We start from the raw sequence: 14,705 nt of genomic DNA on the forward strand, positions 1-14,705 counted from the left end.
AATTTCAAGTCAATAGGTTGAGTGGTTCCTGAGATACAATGCTATGACAGACGGACGAACAGGCAGACAACCGAGTGACATTTTAAGGGTCCTTCGTTATACTATGGCCCCTAAAAATAATAAGTAAAAATAAATAACAAGTAAAATTAATTTCATAAAGTTTTTGTAGAATATTCCAAATTTTTATTAAGTTTTTATCTGACACCCTATGCCAACTTCTTTTCTTCCTCTTTGTGTGTCGGTTGCTGAATGGCATTTCCGAAGCAGCCACGAATCGACATATTTTGCTGGATCGAAGCGGGTCAGCGGTGGGCATACAATTTTAAGAAACAGTACTGAAGAAACTGTTTTTGTCATCAACGAAGCTCTGGTTGGGCTGACAATCAGATTCATTTGTGAAAATCCTCGTTCACATTCACTCGATGAAACTGGTATCGTACTCAGAGCGTCCATCAAATTCTTCAATTCTTCCGAAAACATCTTTTCAATTAGGTACCCCCGAAATCCACGAATTGCATTTAACTATAACCCAACTGACAATTTTCTAACTTTGTTTTCACCAAATGCCAACTCAAAGTTTAATACCTTCGTTGTCCTCGTTTTCCGTCTCTCGTCATCAGTATTGTCACTAGTTGTTAAATTTGAATTTTTTTTTTTTTTAAACTGTTGAAAATGTCGGTGTCTTCCGGATATTCAGGTACTGTGACCATGTAAACAGAGATAGGAAAAATTTACGGAAAAATGTTGTTAATGCACTTCCGCAAAACAACAGATGATTATTTGTCGGGGTAAAAGAAAATCACCCTCTTCCAATTCCCGAACGGGGCGCTTACAGTCGATTCGCGAAGGTGTCCAACCTACGGCCCGCCCGGAAAGTAAACTAAAACGGCATTTTAAATTTTGTTAATTATCAAAAAAAAAATCTCATTAAATGTTTTGTTCGGTAAATGTAATTGTGTATTGTACTTAATAAATTTTCAAATATTTTCAATTTTACATGCAACAAGATATGGAAAATGTAACACACTAACGAAATCTAACTTTGAATTTCTTTGAATATGGCCCCTGCATGGGAAATGTTTGGACACCACTGCAGTAGAAGGTAGACCAGAGCCCATTGGGAATACACCTTGATCTGCTCACTGCAGACCAGCGTAACTTCTCCATATGTGGGACAGGTGGTCGGATAGTTATTACCGGGTACCACTAAGTTGTAGAATGGTAATCCCTTCAGCTCTCTTAATTCATGCAGCAGCACTAATTGCCTAAAGGCCAGAAATGCGAAGAGGGCGTACCGAGTTCATCTCTCCTAATCTGTTTGCTACATGAAAATTTTCTCGCTCGACGGAAACTATTTTAAATGTAACTTCCAAGGGGAATTCAAAATAATTAAACAGAGGTCCGACTGAGTAATTTAGAATTATAAAAATGGTTATACAGTTTTATATAGAAAATATCTTAACAATAGACAGTGAAAAATGTAAATTTAGTTAAATAATTTTAAGCTTATTTGAATAGCAGATAAACATGTGAAAAAAATTTACGGTATATTACAAATTTCAAAGTGCACTGTATGCAAATGTCACTTAATAAAGGTGCCGGTATGCCGTACTGTTGCATACCGTCACAAAAAAAAGCACTGTGTATATATATATATATATATATATATATATATATATATATATATATACACACAGAGTGATTCACTAGCAGTGCGACAAACTTGCAGGAGGTGTAGAGGGCACAAAGACAAATCGGAATCACATAGCATTGCAGGGTCCGAAATGCTTTCGTCATGCGGGAGGTCGCGTGAACAAAGAAGCAACTTGTTAGTGTAACAGAAATCATTTTAAAGACAAGTTTTACATTGGCAAAAAGCCATGCTACAGAAGGTGTTCGAAAGTTCGACCAGAAGCAGTCACAGGCTTCACAGCGCCGCCGCATGGAATCCCTAACGTTCTGGAAGATTCCTGGTGTGTCTCGAATCTCCCCGACAGCTACAGAGATGCAAGCAACAAGGTCTTCAACTGAATCAACAGAGGTCTCGTACACCAATGTCTTCATTTGACCCCAGCAGAAGAAGTCCAGGCGTGATAGGTCCGGCGATCTAGCAGGCCAATGAACCGGACCACCACAGCCTATCCAATGCTGTCCAAATGTAACGTTTAGGTGTTGGCGGACGTCATTGGTGTAATGTAGGGGAGCCCCATCATGCTGGAACCACAATGAGCAGCGCAACGACTGAGGAACATGTGCTTCTTCAATAAGTTCGGGCAGGACTTGTTGTAGAAAGATCAAGTATGCCCTACCGTCCAGACAAGGGGGCAGCTACGTCAGGCCTGTAATAAGTTCGGGCAGGACTTGTTGTAGAAAGATCAAGTATGCCCTACCGTCCAGACAAGGGGGCAGCTACGTCAGGCCTGTAATAAGTTCGGGCAGGACTTGTTGTAGAAAGATCAAGTATGCCCTACCGTCCAGACAAGGGGGGCAGAAGGTACGGTCCAATGAGGTGGTCTCCAATAATGCCAGCCCAAACATTGACAGAGAAACAGCATTGAGTTGCACGTGTTCGTGTACCATGGGGTTTTCCAAGGCCCACAAATGGGCATTATGTCGATTGAAGTTCCCTCTCTTGTGAAACTTGCCTCATCCATTAACAATACGGACGCAGAAAATGCGCTGTCTGCCACATTCTGTTGAAGAAACCAAGTAGCAAAAGTCCTGGCGAGTCGATTATCCGCAGGCTCCAATGATTGGACATGTTGCAGATGGTATGAACTCATTTGGTTTGTTGACAGTATCCTCCATACAGTGGATTGGGAAATACCCAATCATTGGCCTATCGCTCGAGTACTCGGATTGCCTTCTGCAAGACGTAGGACATTCTCCTCATTGTCTGGCGTCCTCATCATTCGCTCTCGATTCATGGTACCTCTCATGAAACAACCAGTCTCACGTAACCTTCTGTGCACACATGCGAAAATTGTATGATAAGGAGCATGCCTGTGCGGGAAACGTTCCTGGTACAAGCACAGAGCGACGCGCCCATTACAGTCCGCAACTCCATACGCGAGGTGCATGTCAGCCAGTTCAACGTTTGAATACTCATCCATCCTACTGCCTCGGGAACTGGTTCGCAAACGCTGACTTCCAGCGGGATCGCTGTTCACGCGACCTCCCGTTCAACGTCCTCTACCGCATGACGAAAGCATTTCGGACCCTGCAATGCTATGTGATTCCTATTCGTCTTTGTGACCCCTACACCTCCTGCAAGTTTGTCGCACTGGTAGTGAACCACCTTATATATATATATATATATATATAGCAGACTCTCGATTTACTGTGATCGAATTAACCGGGAAGTGGATTAACCAGGACATTTCAAGACTCCAAATTTTAAAAAAATAAATAAAATTATTATTAAAAAAAATTTTTTTTTATAATAAATATTTTTTTTTTTGTTCAGAAATCGCGAAAATGATGGGTAAACACAAAAGACTTGAAATTATTCAAAAGTTTGAAAACGGTGCATCGCTTAAATCTCTAATGAACCATTATAATGTTGGTGACCAAACCATACGCGACATCGCAAAAAATAAAGGGAAGCATCGAATTGGACACAGGACTAGTACGTGGTAAGTTTTTTATGCATCGCCATATTTTTATGTACATCTGTGAACATTTTTCTATACAGAAAGCCACCGACTTACGCAACTATGGATTTACGTACATTTGTTTTCGCTCAATTTTTTTTTGTTTCCTTTTAGAATTGTAAAATTTAAAACAACAAAAAAATAATAATAAGCAATCAATAACGATGATCACGGCATGCACAAATGAGATCAGAGTAACAAGCAAAAAATGGGGGGGGGGGGAATAGAAGATTCTTACAATTATTTATGGGTTTTTTTTTATATGACTGAAGATTTCGGGACACAACGTTTCACCCATAATAGCATAAAAAACCCACAGAATTCCAGCTATTGGTATTATCGCAAATGAATAAGATCAAGTTTACTACCGGTTATAATAGATTGTGCTAACAGAAATGCCCATTAAAACGGAAGTGCGAATTGTTTTTTGTTGACCTCCAGAAATGTGCTTTAGTAAAATGTGAGCTCGTGCGGGGGTGATAATAGTGAGTTTTTGCCTTAATCCTGTGAAGTTCTTTACAGAAAATTTCATTTTGACCATTATGAGAAATCTGAGAGAATAATTGAGAAATCTGAATTCAGATTTCTCAAATGGAAGCAAATGTTACTAGTCATTCCTGAGTTATGTAAAACTCGACGAAATAAGAAGTCCTGGAACATATCTCTTACATATGTCAGAGACTTCTGTATTTTTGGATTAACCAGGAAATCCGGGATTTGTTTTTTACCATCTATCCCGAAAATCGAGAGTCTATTGCGTGTGTGTGTGTGTGTGTGTGTGTGCGCGCGCGCACACGCACACACACACACACACACACAAAGCACTGTACTGCTCTCTGGCCTCCAGTAATGCAGTCAGGTTGCACTGCAATTGAAAAAATGTTAACAAGTTGGAGTGCCTGAGGAGGGTAGAGTGCAGAGTAGAAAGATAGAAACTGAATATGAGGTGGATTCCAGAATTTTTTTTTTCTTTTTATGAAATCCCCAAACTCGAGAGGTATTAGAACCTATAGTACTTAGTACCGTGCTTGGGTTGGAGGTTGAGAAGACGAAAGATATTTGTTGACATTAGACTTGAACTTCTGTAGATTGTAATTTTCGGTAAATATATATGAAGGAAGGTTTGTTCCAGAAAATGGCAGCTGAATGAATAAACAAGGAAGCTGAAAAGTTCGTTCTGTGAGTTTGAAGTTGGACAGTAAATGGATGTCGGCTAGTGGCAGCATTCAAACAGACTGTTTTGAAAGAGAGAGCAGGAATTACAGAAGTCAATTCTGAAAAACAGGGCTAGTGAAAGTATCTATAGAAAAGGCATGCAGCAGAAACAGAACATCTATGAGACAGAAGTGGAGAGAGTCTGTTAGAGATGAGTCATTAATTAACCTAACTGTCCTCTTCTGAATGGAATCTAGAAGCCTGAGACAGGTTTCGGGGGCACGGCCTCACATGTGGGAACAATATTCCATGGTAGGGTTCATTTGTGATTTGTACAGAGTGAACAACTGTTTGGAAGAAAAGTAACGCCGAGAGCAAAAGAGAAAACCAAGTTTTAAAGAATCAATATTTGTAATGTATTTGTGCCAAGAGAGAATAAAAGTCAGGGCAATCCCCCAAAATGGGTATTATAACACCTTGCCTAGAAATCGGAGTGTCACCAAAGATAAGCATAGGATCTGAAGAATACTTTTTACGAGATAAGGCAGAGGTGAGTTTTAGAAGTATTGAAATCAACTAAATTGTCATTGACTCAATGGAGATTGGCATTTAAAGAATTGATAGCAGATATTCAAGAAGTTGAAGCTGATTGAGCAGGGCAAGAATCCTCAAAATGGAAAGTGGAAAGCAATGTGCTATCATTAGCAAAACTATGTATAGGATTTCCAGTAAATGGAAGAAAGTCATTAATATATAACAGGAAAAAAGAGTCGGGGAAAAAACTGAACCCAAAAGGTCACCAGAATTAGTGGAGAAATTAGAAGACAGAGAGCCATTTACCATCACCCTCAGTGAGCAGTCAGAGAGAAAACTGGATAACCAATTACAAAATTAAAAATAACAGCTAGCAAACCATAAGATGGAAGCTTGTTTAGAAGACCTTTATGCCAAACACGACTGAAAGCCTTTGAGATGTCAAGAGTAACTGCTTGTGTTTCACCGAACTTTTCCACTGAATTTGTCCATAATGGGTGACATAAGACATAATATCAACAGTGCATCGACACTGAAGGAATCCATAGTGGCTATCGTTGATCAGGTGGAAGGATTCTAGGTAGTTTAATAGTTGGTGGTTAATTGATTTCTCAATTGCTTTAGAAAGAGTAGAAGTTTGGAATGGGACGATAATTGGATGGGAGGGATTTGTCACCCTTTTTAGGAACTGGTTCGATATGAGAAAATTTCCAAGCAGAAGGAACAACACCTTTGAAATAAGAAAGTAAAAAAAGATGACAAGTGGACAAACAAGTGGAGAAATACTATCAGGACTTGGAGCTTTCTTAGCATCAAGATTTATCAAAATCCTGACATCCTTTTGATGGAAGACCACAGGAGGCATTGAATTGAGCATATTGGGAATGGTGGGAGGTGTTTTTCCAAGATCGTTAATACATGAGCTGGAAGAAAAATGGGATGCTTTATCCTTGGCTGAAGTGACTATAGAACCAGCTGGTTTTGACAGAGGTGGGAACAGAGATGGGCAAAAGTTGCAGCCAATAGGTTTGGCAAGAGACCAGAATGCTTGGCTACCATTAGGGCAAGAAGCAAGTTTTCTACTCTTAGCCTGTTCAAAATCTAGTTTAGACTGATTAATAACTGCTCTACAATTGTTGCAAGCTTTGGTGTAGGCAGAAAATGAAACTGAAGAATTGGAAATAAGCCAATTACGATATGCAATATTCTTCTCTTGAACAGCCCTAGCACATTTATTGGAAAACCAAGGTTTAGATAAAGGACGAGATTTTAAAGTGGAATGTGTAATAAAGGATTCCATTCCTACAAGAATAATTTCACTGATACTATCTGAGCAAAAGTAGACATCAGAAGTTTTGAAACAGTAATTCAACCAAGGAAGGGAAGAAAAGAAATCTCGCAGGTCATCCCATTTTGCATTCTTGTAATTCCAAACAATGAGAGGTGGAGAATAGCCATGAAATAAAGGCTCCATTGGAGAAGAGACAATCAGCAAGTTATGATCTAAGGTGCCGAAAGGACCACTCACCTCGACCATGTACTTAGAACGGTTGTTTATGAGAAAAAGATCAAGCATGTTGTCTGTATCGTTAGGATTGTCCAGTATTCTGCTAGGTAAATGAACTATCTGTGTGAGGTCATTAGTAATTGCAAATGCCTCGGCTTCTCAACCAGCTGGGTCTGTGTTACTAGAGAACAGAAGCCAGCTGGAGTTGTGAACATTAAAATCACCAAGGAAAATTACCTCACTGTTAGGAAAGTTGGACTGGAGAAAGTCAAGTTGCAAAGAAAGGAATTCAAAGAGCTCCAAGTGATTAGTGGAGTTGGGAGAATGGTAGAGACAACAGATGAATTTGACAGAATAAGGTAGAGAGATTTTTAGCCAGAGAAGGTCGAAAAGAGGAGATTCCAAATTATCAAGTCTCTGGCAGGGAATAACGGCAGGGACATATGCACAAGTACTATCTTGGAGACTAAAGGAATCATACAGCAAATAATTTGGGTAACTGAAATGAGAAGTGGTTGAATCAACCGATAACTGAAATTCTGTCAGAAAAAGAACATGGGGTTTGGCAGACTGCAAGTGAAAATGGACATCACTGAGATTAGAACTTAGACCACATATATTTGTGAAATGGACTAGAAAGTGTTTGGGAGGTTTAGATATTTTTGGAGATAAGCTTACTCTATTAATTTGACAATTCGTGGTGTATTCAATAGTAAGAAAAGTGGGGGGGCATGCTGTATGAAGTAAGGTGTATTTAGTGTCAGATGGCACCAGGGGTTTCCCCCAGCTCCATGTTGCTTTCATTGTGGGTGTACCAGTTTGCTGGAAATGCCAGAGGTTTAAAATTGTATATGTGTAGTGTACCGTTGTTCACCTGGTCGTTTAGCCGCTGGACCCTGCTGAGACCCAACGTTGCCCCACCTTCGCCCGTAGAGGCAGACCAGGAACCCAGTAGTTTTAGTTTCACTCTGGCAGGTCCTGCCACCTAATTTCCTGAGATTTCAGTATCTAGGACCTAAAAAAGAAGAAAAAAAAAAAAAAAAATGCACGCACTCTTTTTATATGCACGTACATACAGACAGATCCATATATATGCGATACATATATCCATCATCGTCGGTTTTGATGATCGTTAGGTGGGGAGGATAATGCTTGCATAATAAAGGCCGAAAAAATGGGTGAACGGCAATTTTGACATAATTAAGTTTTTGTGTGTGGAACATTCGCTGGCATAAAGATAGAGTGGGTGGGAGACTGAAGGCTGGAGGAGGTTAAGGTAGAAATATGGGGATGATAGTGTAGGCAACCCCAGAAGTCAGTGGGGCAGGCCCATGCCTCACCAGGAGAAAGTAGGGGGTGCGGGGGGGGATCCCACCACCAGTGCAGGGAGAGGGGGTGGAAAGGCACCAGAGAGGGGAGCCCGATGTGATCGCCAACATCTGCAGGAAAACTATACAATGACCCTTTTGGTGGTGTCAAATCTGGTGTCATCTCTGTTTGTCTTTCATGGGACATGGGTCCCATCCATGTTAGTCTATTTTGGTATAGTTTGTTTCCCGAGTTTTCTAATTCTTGGGGGTGGGTCATTTCTGGTGTCCCAGACCAAGCGAGCTGAAGAACAGATGTTCTTTGGTTATAATGGTAGTGGGTTGTGGGCTAAGGCCATTTGGTTTCTCCTCCTCGCGAATAGTGCCTGTGCATAATCCGAGAAAGCTTGATACTCCTCCTTCGTGTCTAGGAGGTGATGTTCTTGTGGTAAGTAGTGGATTCTGGTGAGTAAAACACCACGTAGGTCTTCATAGAGCCTGCAGTCATACATGCTGCCAACTCTCCAGCCCCCCCCCCCACAAGTGCGAGTTGGATCATCCTGGATCCCAAGTAGAGACAGTTTGGCATTAATCACTGTGTCCAGTTAACAGGCACGTTACTTGTATACCTGGGGAGAACCAGTTGGGTGAGGTTGGGTACTTTTGTTCAATATTGGGTAGAAACTTCTTTGTGATCTCTCCCTTTTGAGAGTTGCTCCACCTTTTCTGCCATGCCTGCTGCAGGTGAGTTTGTATCCTCTTCTTTTCCACATTTCTGTTGCTGGTTAGATCAATAGTGAACCCCAGAAAAGTCTGTGGGGTACCTTTGTCTAGGTAATACAGTAGGCCGTGTTGTATGATTTTTAAGTCCAGCGGGAGAGTGCCGGCGAGCACTTGCAGAGCATGGGTGCTCACCGTGCGGCAAGCACGAGTGATGGTAAGGAGGATGGATCTGTGAATTTGGTCTGTGATACATCTGTTTACTGCTGTTGTAGTTTTTTGAAACCATGCGCCGGATGCGTAGGTGCCGAAGAGGCAGGATGAACAACACAACCAATCTCACTAACCTACATAAATCAGGCCTTTACAGAGTTTTATATTCATAACATTGCCTGATGTTTTTTTTTTTTTGGTTTTTTTTTTTAGGAGCATTAGCAACTAAGGCCATATTGCTCCGGGATATGCGGTGGTCATTCCCTGACCTTTCCACATCCTCCGTATTTGGTGGTGACGGGCTCGAACCCCGGTCTAATCAAGAAGCGTGTGCTACGCACTGCTGCTCCTTCCCACCTGGCTACGGAGGCGCCTTTGCCTGATGTGGATTGGGGGAAACACCCAGAGCTGCACTACAAATAACACTATGTATCATGCTCTAAACAATTCCAGAACTATGGGTTATAAATTCAAATTACAGTGCTCAAGGTTCAGATTAGATTGTAGGAAGTTTTCTTTTAGCCAGCAAGTCATTGGTATCTGTAAAAAGTGGCCCTCGCAAGTAGTTTAGGCTAACAGTTTGAGTAATTCAAGGGTTAACTGGGTACTTACCTGTGTGAGAGGAGGGAAGCATATCATTTATATTTTTCTTATCTATTTGGTTTTTTTTTTTTTTTTTTTTTTTTTTTTGTCAGTGCATCAAAAGCCTGTGGCTTCCTTGTACTAAACATTGTGTTTCAAACTGCCAATTATCATATTCCACCCTCAGAGTAGGATGCCCATCCTACTCTGGGGAGGTCCCCCTTCTGTTCCCTCTTTCACTCATGCGGATGCGCACAAGTGAAATGGGGACAGAAGGGGCTGTTTTTTTTTTTACTGAGTTCTTCCTGTCTGTAGCCTAGGCCAGCGGCGTGCAAACTTATTTCACTCACAACCCCCCTTTATTAATATAAAATTGACACAACCCCTTAATGTAAATTCCGAGGTAGGATGACAAGATTTTTAGAGAACAAAAATGGCATTTTATAAATTATGTAGTAGAAAATTATATTCGAGTACTGAGGAAGGAATAAAAAAATTGTCTCCTTTTTAATTTACGTATTAAAATAATTGTTTAATATTTCAATTGAATATAAGCAAAACACAATAAATCAAATTCTTCAATTAAAATTACAAAACAATAAAAAATGAACAATTACAAAACAAAACAATTAATAAGAAGGATGAGCCTGGATAACCGATAATATTTGCTGCAATATTTGAAATTGCTAATCTCGTGTCATCTTCTGCATCAAGTCTGGAACGTTGTTTTGCTTTTATAGCTGTTAATTTTGAGAAGCCAACTTTACATAAATTTTTAGACCCAAAAGGTAGCAAGTTTGTATCGCCATTTTCGATAATTCTGGATACTCTTCTTGAAGAGAAAGCCAAAAATTTTTCACAAGTTCGAGGTCCTGAAACGTGTAAGTAATGATCCATCAGACTTCAGATCTTATCGATCTGAAGTCTGATGAATTTTCAAAAGAAAGAAATTTTCACACGAAGAAATTTCAAAAACAAGGGGATCACAAATCCAATACAACTTTTTTTTCTGGAGATACATTAAATCGTTTGGAAAAATTCTTAATTAGCATTGTCAGGTGGGTGGCAACGATATTCCTAAATTGTAGACTGTCAGTATTATTGCTATTAACAAATTCAGAAAAACAAGGGAATGTCTCAGTATTATTACACTCCAATTCAATTTTCCAAAGATTAAGTTTCTTTTTGAAAGCTTCTATTTTATTACTGAGTATTAATATCAGTTCCCTGTTCTTGAAGACTTAAATTTAAATCATTAAGTTTTTCAAATATATCAACAAGGTAACTAAGGTATCCAAGCCATTTTTGATTTGTAAACAATTAAGCAAGGTTCTGATTTTTATCTGATAAAATCAATAAAAACTGCATTCAAAAAGACATTGCAACACTTTACCACTGAACAACCACCTCATTTTCATATATAAAAGAAGTGTTTCATAAGTAGATTCCATTTCATTACAAAGTTAGTGAAAACTCTACTATTTAGGCTTCCACTTTTAATAAAGTTGATCACACTTACTGCATCTTTCAAAACTTCATCCAATCTAGTTTGGATTTCCTTTGCTACTAATGCTTCCCTATGTATAATACAATGCAGTAGCGTAGCTACCCTTTTTCGGGCCCGGAGGCAAAGAACATGTTCGGGCCCCTACTTAATTAATGAAAATTGCAAAAACAGGAGACAGCCAAAAGACGTCGGGGCCTAAAAGGCCCGGGCATGGAGGCAATTGCCTTGCCTGCCTACATGGTAGCTACGCCACTGATGCAATGATTCTAAACTATATTTGGAGCAATTTCCTTTACTTCGCCTTTTAAACCTTTTTCTCCCGTTAATGCAACCGCACCATCAGTACAAATTGCAACATAGTTGTTTCATGTTAGATCACTTGTTTGAAAGAAAATATTTATAACATCGAAAATCTTCTCGCCCGTCATTCTTTCTTCGAAAGCTTTGCAAAATAGAAAATCCTCCAAAATATCTCCCGCATAGCAGTATCTGACATATACAATAAGTTGAGCAAGGTTGGAAATATCTGTGAATTCATCAAACTGTATTGCAAAAATTGGACTTTCTCTCAATCGATTTATTAAATTGAATTTTATGTTGTCCGTGATAACTGTAATACACCATGAGACTGGTCTCTGGACAGAGGAATGGTTTTTAAATCGTTGCTGTATTTTTCTCCATGCATAATTGAAATCATTTTTGTTGCAGTAGGGAGAACAAGTTGATATGAAAGCACCGAATTACGAAGCAGAATAAAGCATGCGTGCAACAGACTTGCTATTTGCAGCACAATTTCTTCGTAATGTTTCAAATTATTTCAAGTATCTCATATGGTCAATACCTAAGCAAAGTATGTATACATTCTGTGATAGATTTGGGTCAATTGATTCCGGTCCTCAGGCGCTGGAGTCTGCTAGTATTAACAATATGAATCTATATTGTCCATAAAAATATGGGTCCATAGCCAGTGAGCAAATTAAGATATATTCCCGACGCAATAGGCAGTAGGGTTCATTCGTATCTCAGACTTAGTTTGAGTTGTAAATTCTCTACACCTACAGTATTGAAAAAGTAATTTTAACAACAGGTATTTAGCTTTTATGTACACCAAAAATAAATTTATTTAAAAATTGCCAGGACCCCTTTAATTTATCTCGCGACCCCTCTGTGGGTTGTGCCCTGCAGTTTGCACACCACTGGCCTAGGCTGCCACTGGGTTCGCCAGCCAGTGCTTTACACTTCCTACTGTCCGACCTGCCTCTTTGTGGTGCTGGACGGTAAACTAGAGGTTTTTGTGTGAAAACACAGGCCTTTAGGCTAAGAGGTCAGATGAACAACACAATCCCACACGAACACTTGCTAACCTACATAACTCTGGCCTTTACAGTTTTTTTTTCATCACATTGCTTGATGCGGAGTTGGGGGGAAACTCCCAGAGCCTCATTACAATTAACACTATATACTAAGGTAATTACATGCTCATGTTATTATTATTATTATTATTTGTAGTAGTAGTAATAGTGGTGGTGGTTGTAGCAAATTATGCAACAACGCAAGCTTATATAGCATCAGCCAAAAAATTAACATTTCACTTGTCCATAAGTCCTAACAGTTTATCAAGTTATTATTTGAATTTATTCAAACCACCTTACAACACTACATGAGAGTTTGTTCCATTTATTTTTTTAAAAGGATAGTATTGCTGCAATATTTAATACTAGGCACTCTTTGGACTTCTAAATTCTCAAATATAGGATGAATGAATTTCTGATCATTTATGCTGCCTTGAAAATTTCAGTTGCAAAGTGCTATACAGTCACCAATTTTATGCAAATCATTCACTGCCAGTGATATTACATTAGGTAATAATCTATTAAATATTGGTGTAGGTACACTATAGATAGCTCTTAAACAAAAATTACCATAGTAGTGTAAAGGCATTGTTTCAACTGTAGCTCATATTGTGATCATCCTTCACAATGAGTTACCATGTATTGCACTACCTCGAATACTGCAATACATGGTAATTTATTATAGTATTATCAGTTACACCTTTTGGCATCTCTCATATTATGGGATTAACTTCACAGATGGGTTGCCATGATTGCAATACCAGGGTACCTGCCCACTCACCGATGAAAGACCAACAAGCCTTGAAACGGTGCCATCTGGGTGATGGCGGTGGTGCCCACCAAGAATAAATAACGATAGTCTTCTCTATTAGCAAAGCATTACTTCTATTAGTGAAGCATTACTTGTTTTAGGTAATACAATACATGGCAACTCGTGAAGGATGATCACAATACGAGATACAGTTGAAATGATGCTTTTATACTACCATCATAGTTTTCATTTAAGAGACATCTATGGTGTATCTACACCATAGATGTCTCTTAAATAATTTTAAGCTCTTATAACATTATGCCTTGTTGCATTTGGATTTAATATAGCATTAAGTAATAAAAAACCCAATGTAATCTGGATAACAAAAAAAGATATACCGTATTTCCCCATGTATAAGACGGACCTTTTTTCGAAAAATTTGCGGTCTAAAAACTGGGTGCGTCTTATACAGTGGTCGTAGATTTTTTTTACTTGCATTTCCCGCTTTTTCACGCTTGTTGTCTTTGCGCTCATTGTTTTGCACTTGCTACCGGTATATTAGGTTACGTTTTGGCATGTTGTGCCCAGAAATGGCTCAGAAAAGATTTTCGTACAGTGCTGAATTCAAGTTAAAAGTGATCCAGTTTGCAAAAGTGAATGGAAATCGTGCTGCTGAACGTAAGTTTGGTCCTCCTCCAACTGAGAAAACAATCCGAGACTGGTTACGGGAAGAAGAAACCCTACTGAAAACGCCATGGCAGAAGAAGGCCATTAGAGGCAAGTCAGCAAAATGGCCTGATTTAGAGAGGGAATTGAAAATATGGATTGAATTGCAAAAGGCAATTGGAATTCCTGTGTCCACAAAGATGGTTCAGCATGAGGCAAGAAGAATTGCTGATGAAAAATAAGTTACTGATTTCAAAGGAGGACACAATTGGTGCTTCAGGTTCATGAAACGGAATGGACTAAGCATATGTACACACACCAGACTTGCCCAAAAGATGCCTGAAAGCTATGAGCAGAAGGTCCTTGAATTTCATTGTTTTGTCATTCAATGTCGGAAGACACATCAGTTTGAGTTGGGACGGATTGCAAATATGGACAAAGTCCCCCTTCAATTTGATGTCCCAAGTAACAGAACTGTTGATAAGAAGGGAGTGAAAACTGTAACTGTGAAGAAAGTTGACATGAAAAGAGCCATTATACAGTTGTTCTAGCTTGTTGTGCCGACGGAACCAAGCTGCCTCCTATGCTGATTTTCAAACGCAAAACAATGCCAAAAGAAGACATTCCTCGAGGAGTGATTGTCCACGTTAATGACAAGGGTTGGATGGATCAGGATGGGATGAAGATTTGGTTTGAGAAAGTTTGGAGCAGGAGACCAGGTGGGCTCTTATGCAAACCTGCCCTGCCCTATTGGTGCT

General features: G+C 39.5%; 1 protein-coding gene across 1 annotated transcript in view; it reads right to left on the reverse strand.

Annotated features, from left to right (window-relative positions):
- Positions 1-14,705, reverse strand: part of Orc1 (origin recognition complex subunit 1) — a 699,813-nt gene that overhangs the window by 634,375 nt on the left and 50,733 nt on the right. The gene's annotated exons all lie outside the window — the stretch shown is intronic.

This window comes from Mastigoproctus giganteus, chromosome 4 (genome assembly GCF_048544385.1).
Source record: "Mastigoproctus giganteus isolate SK-2022 chromosome 4, ASM4854438v1, whole genome shotgun sequence".
Taxonomy (NCBI): domain Eukaryota; kingdom Metazoa; phylum Arthropoda; class Arachnida; order Uropygi; family Thelyphonidae; genus Mastigoproctus; species Mastigoproctus giganteus.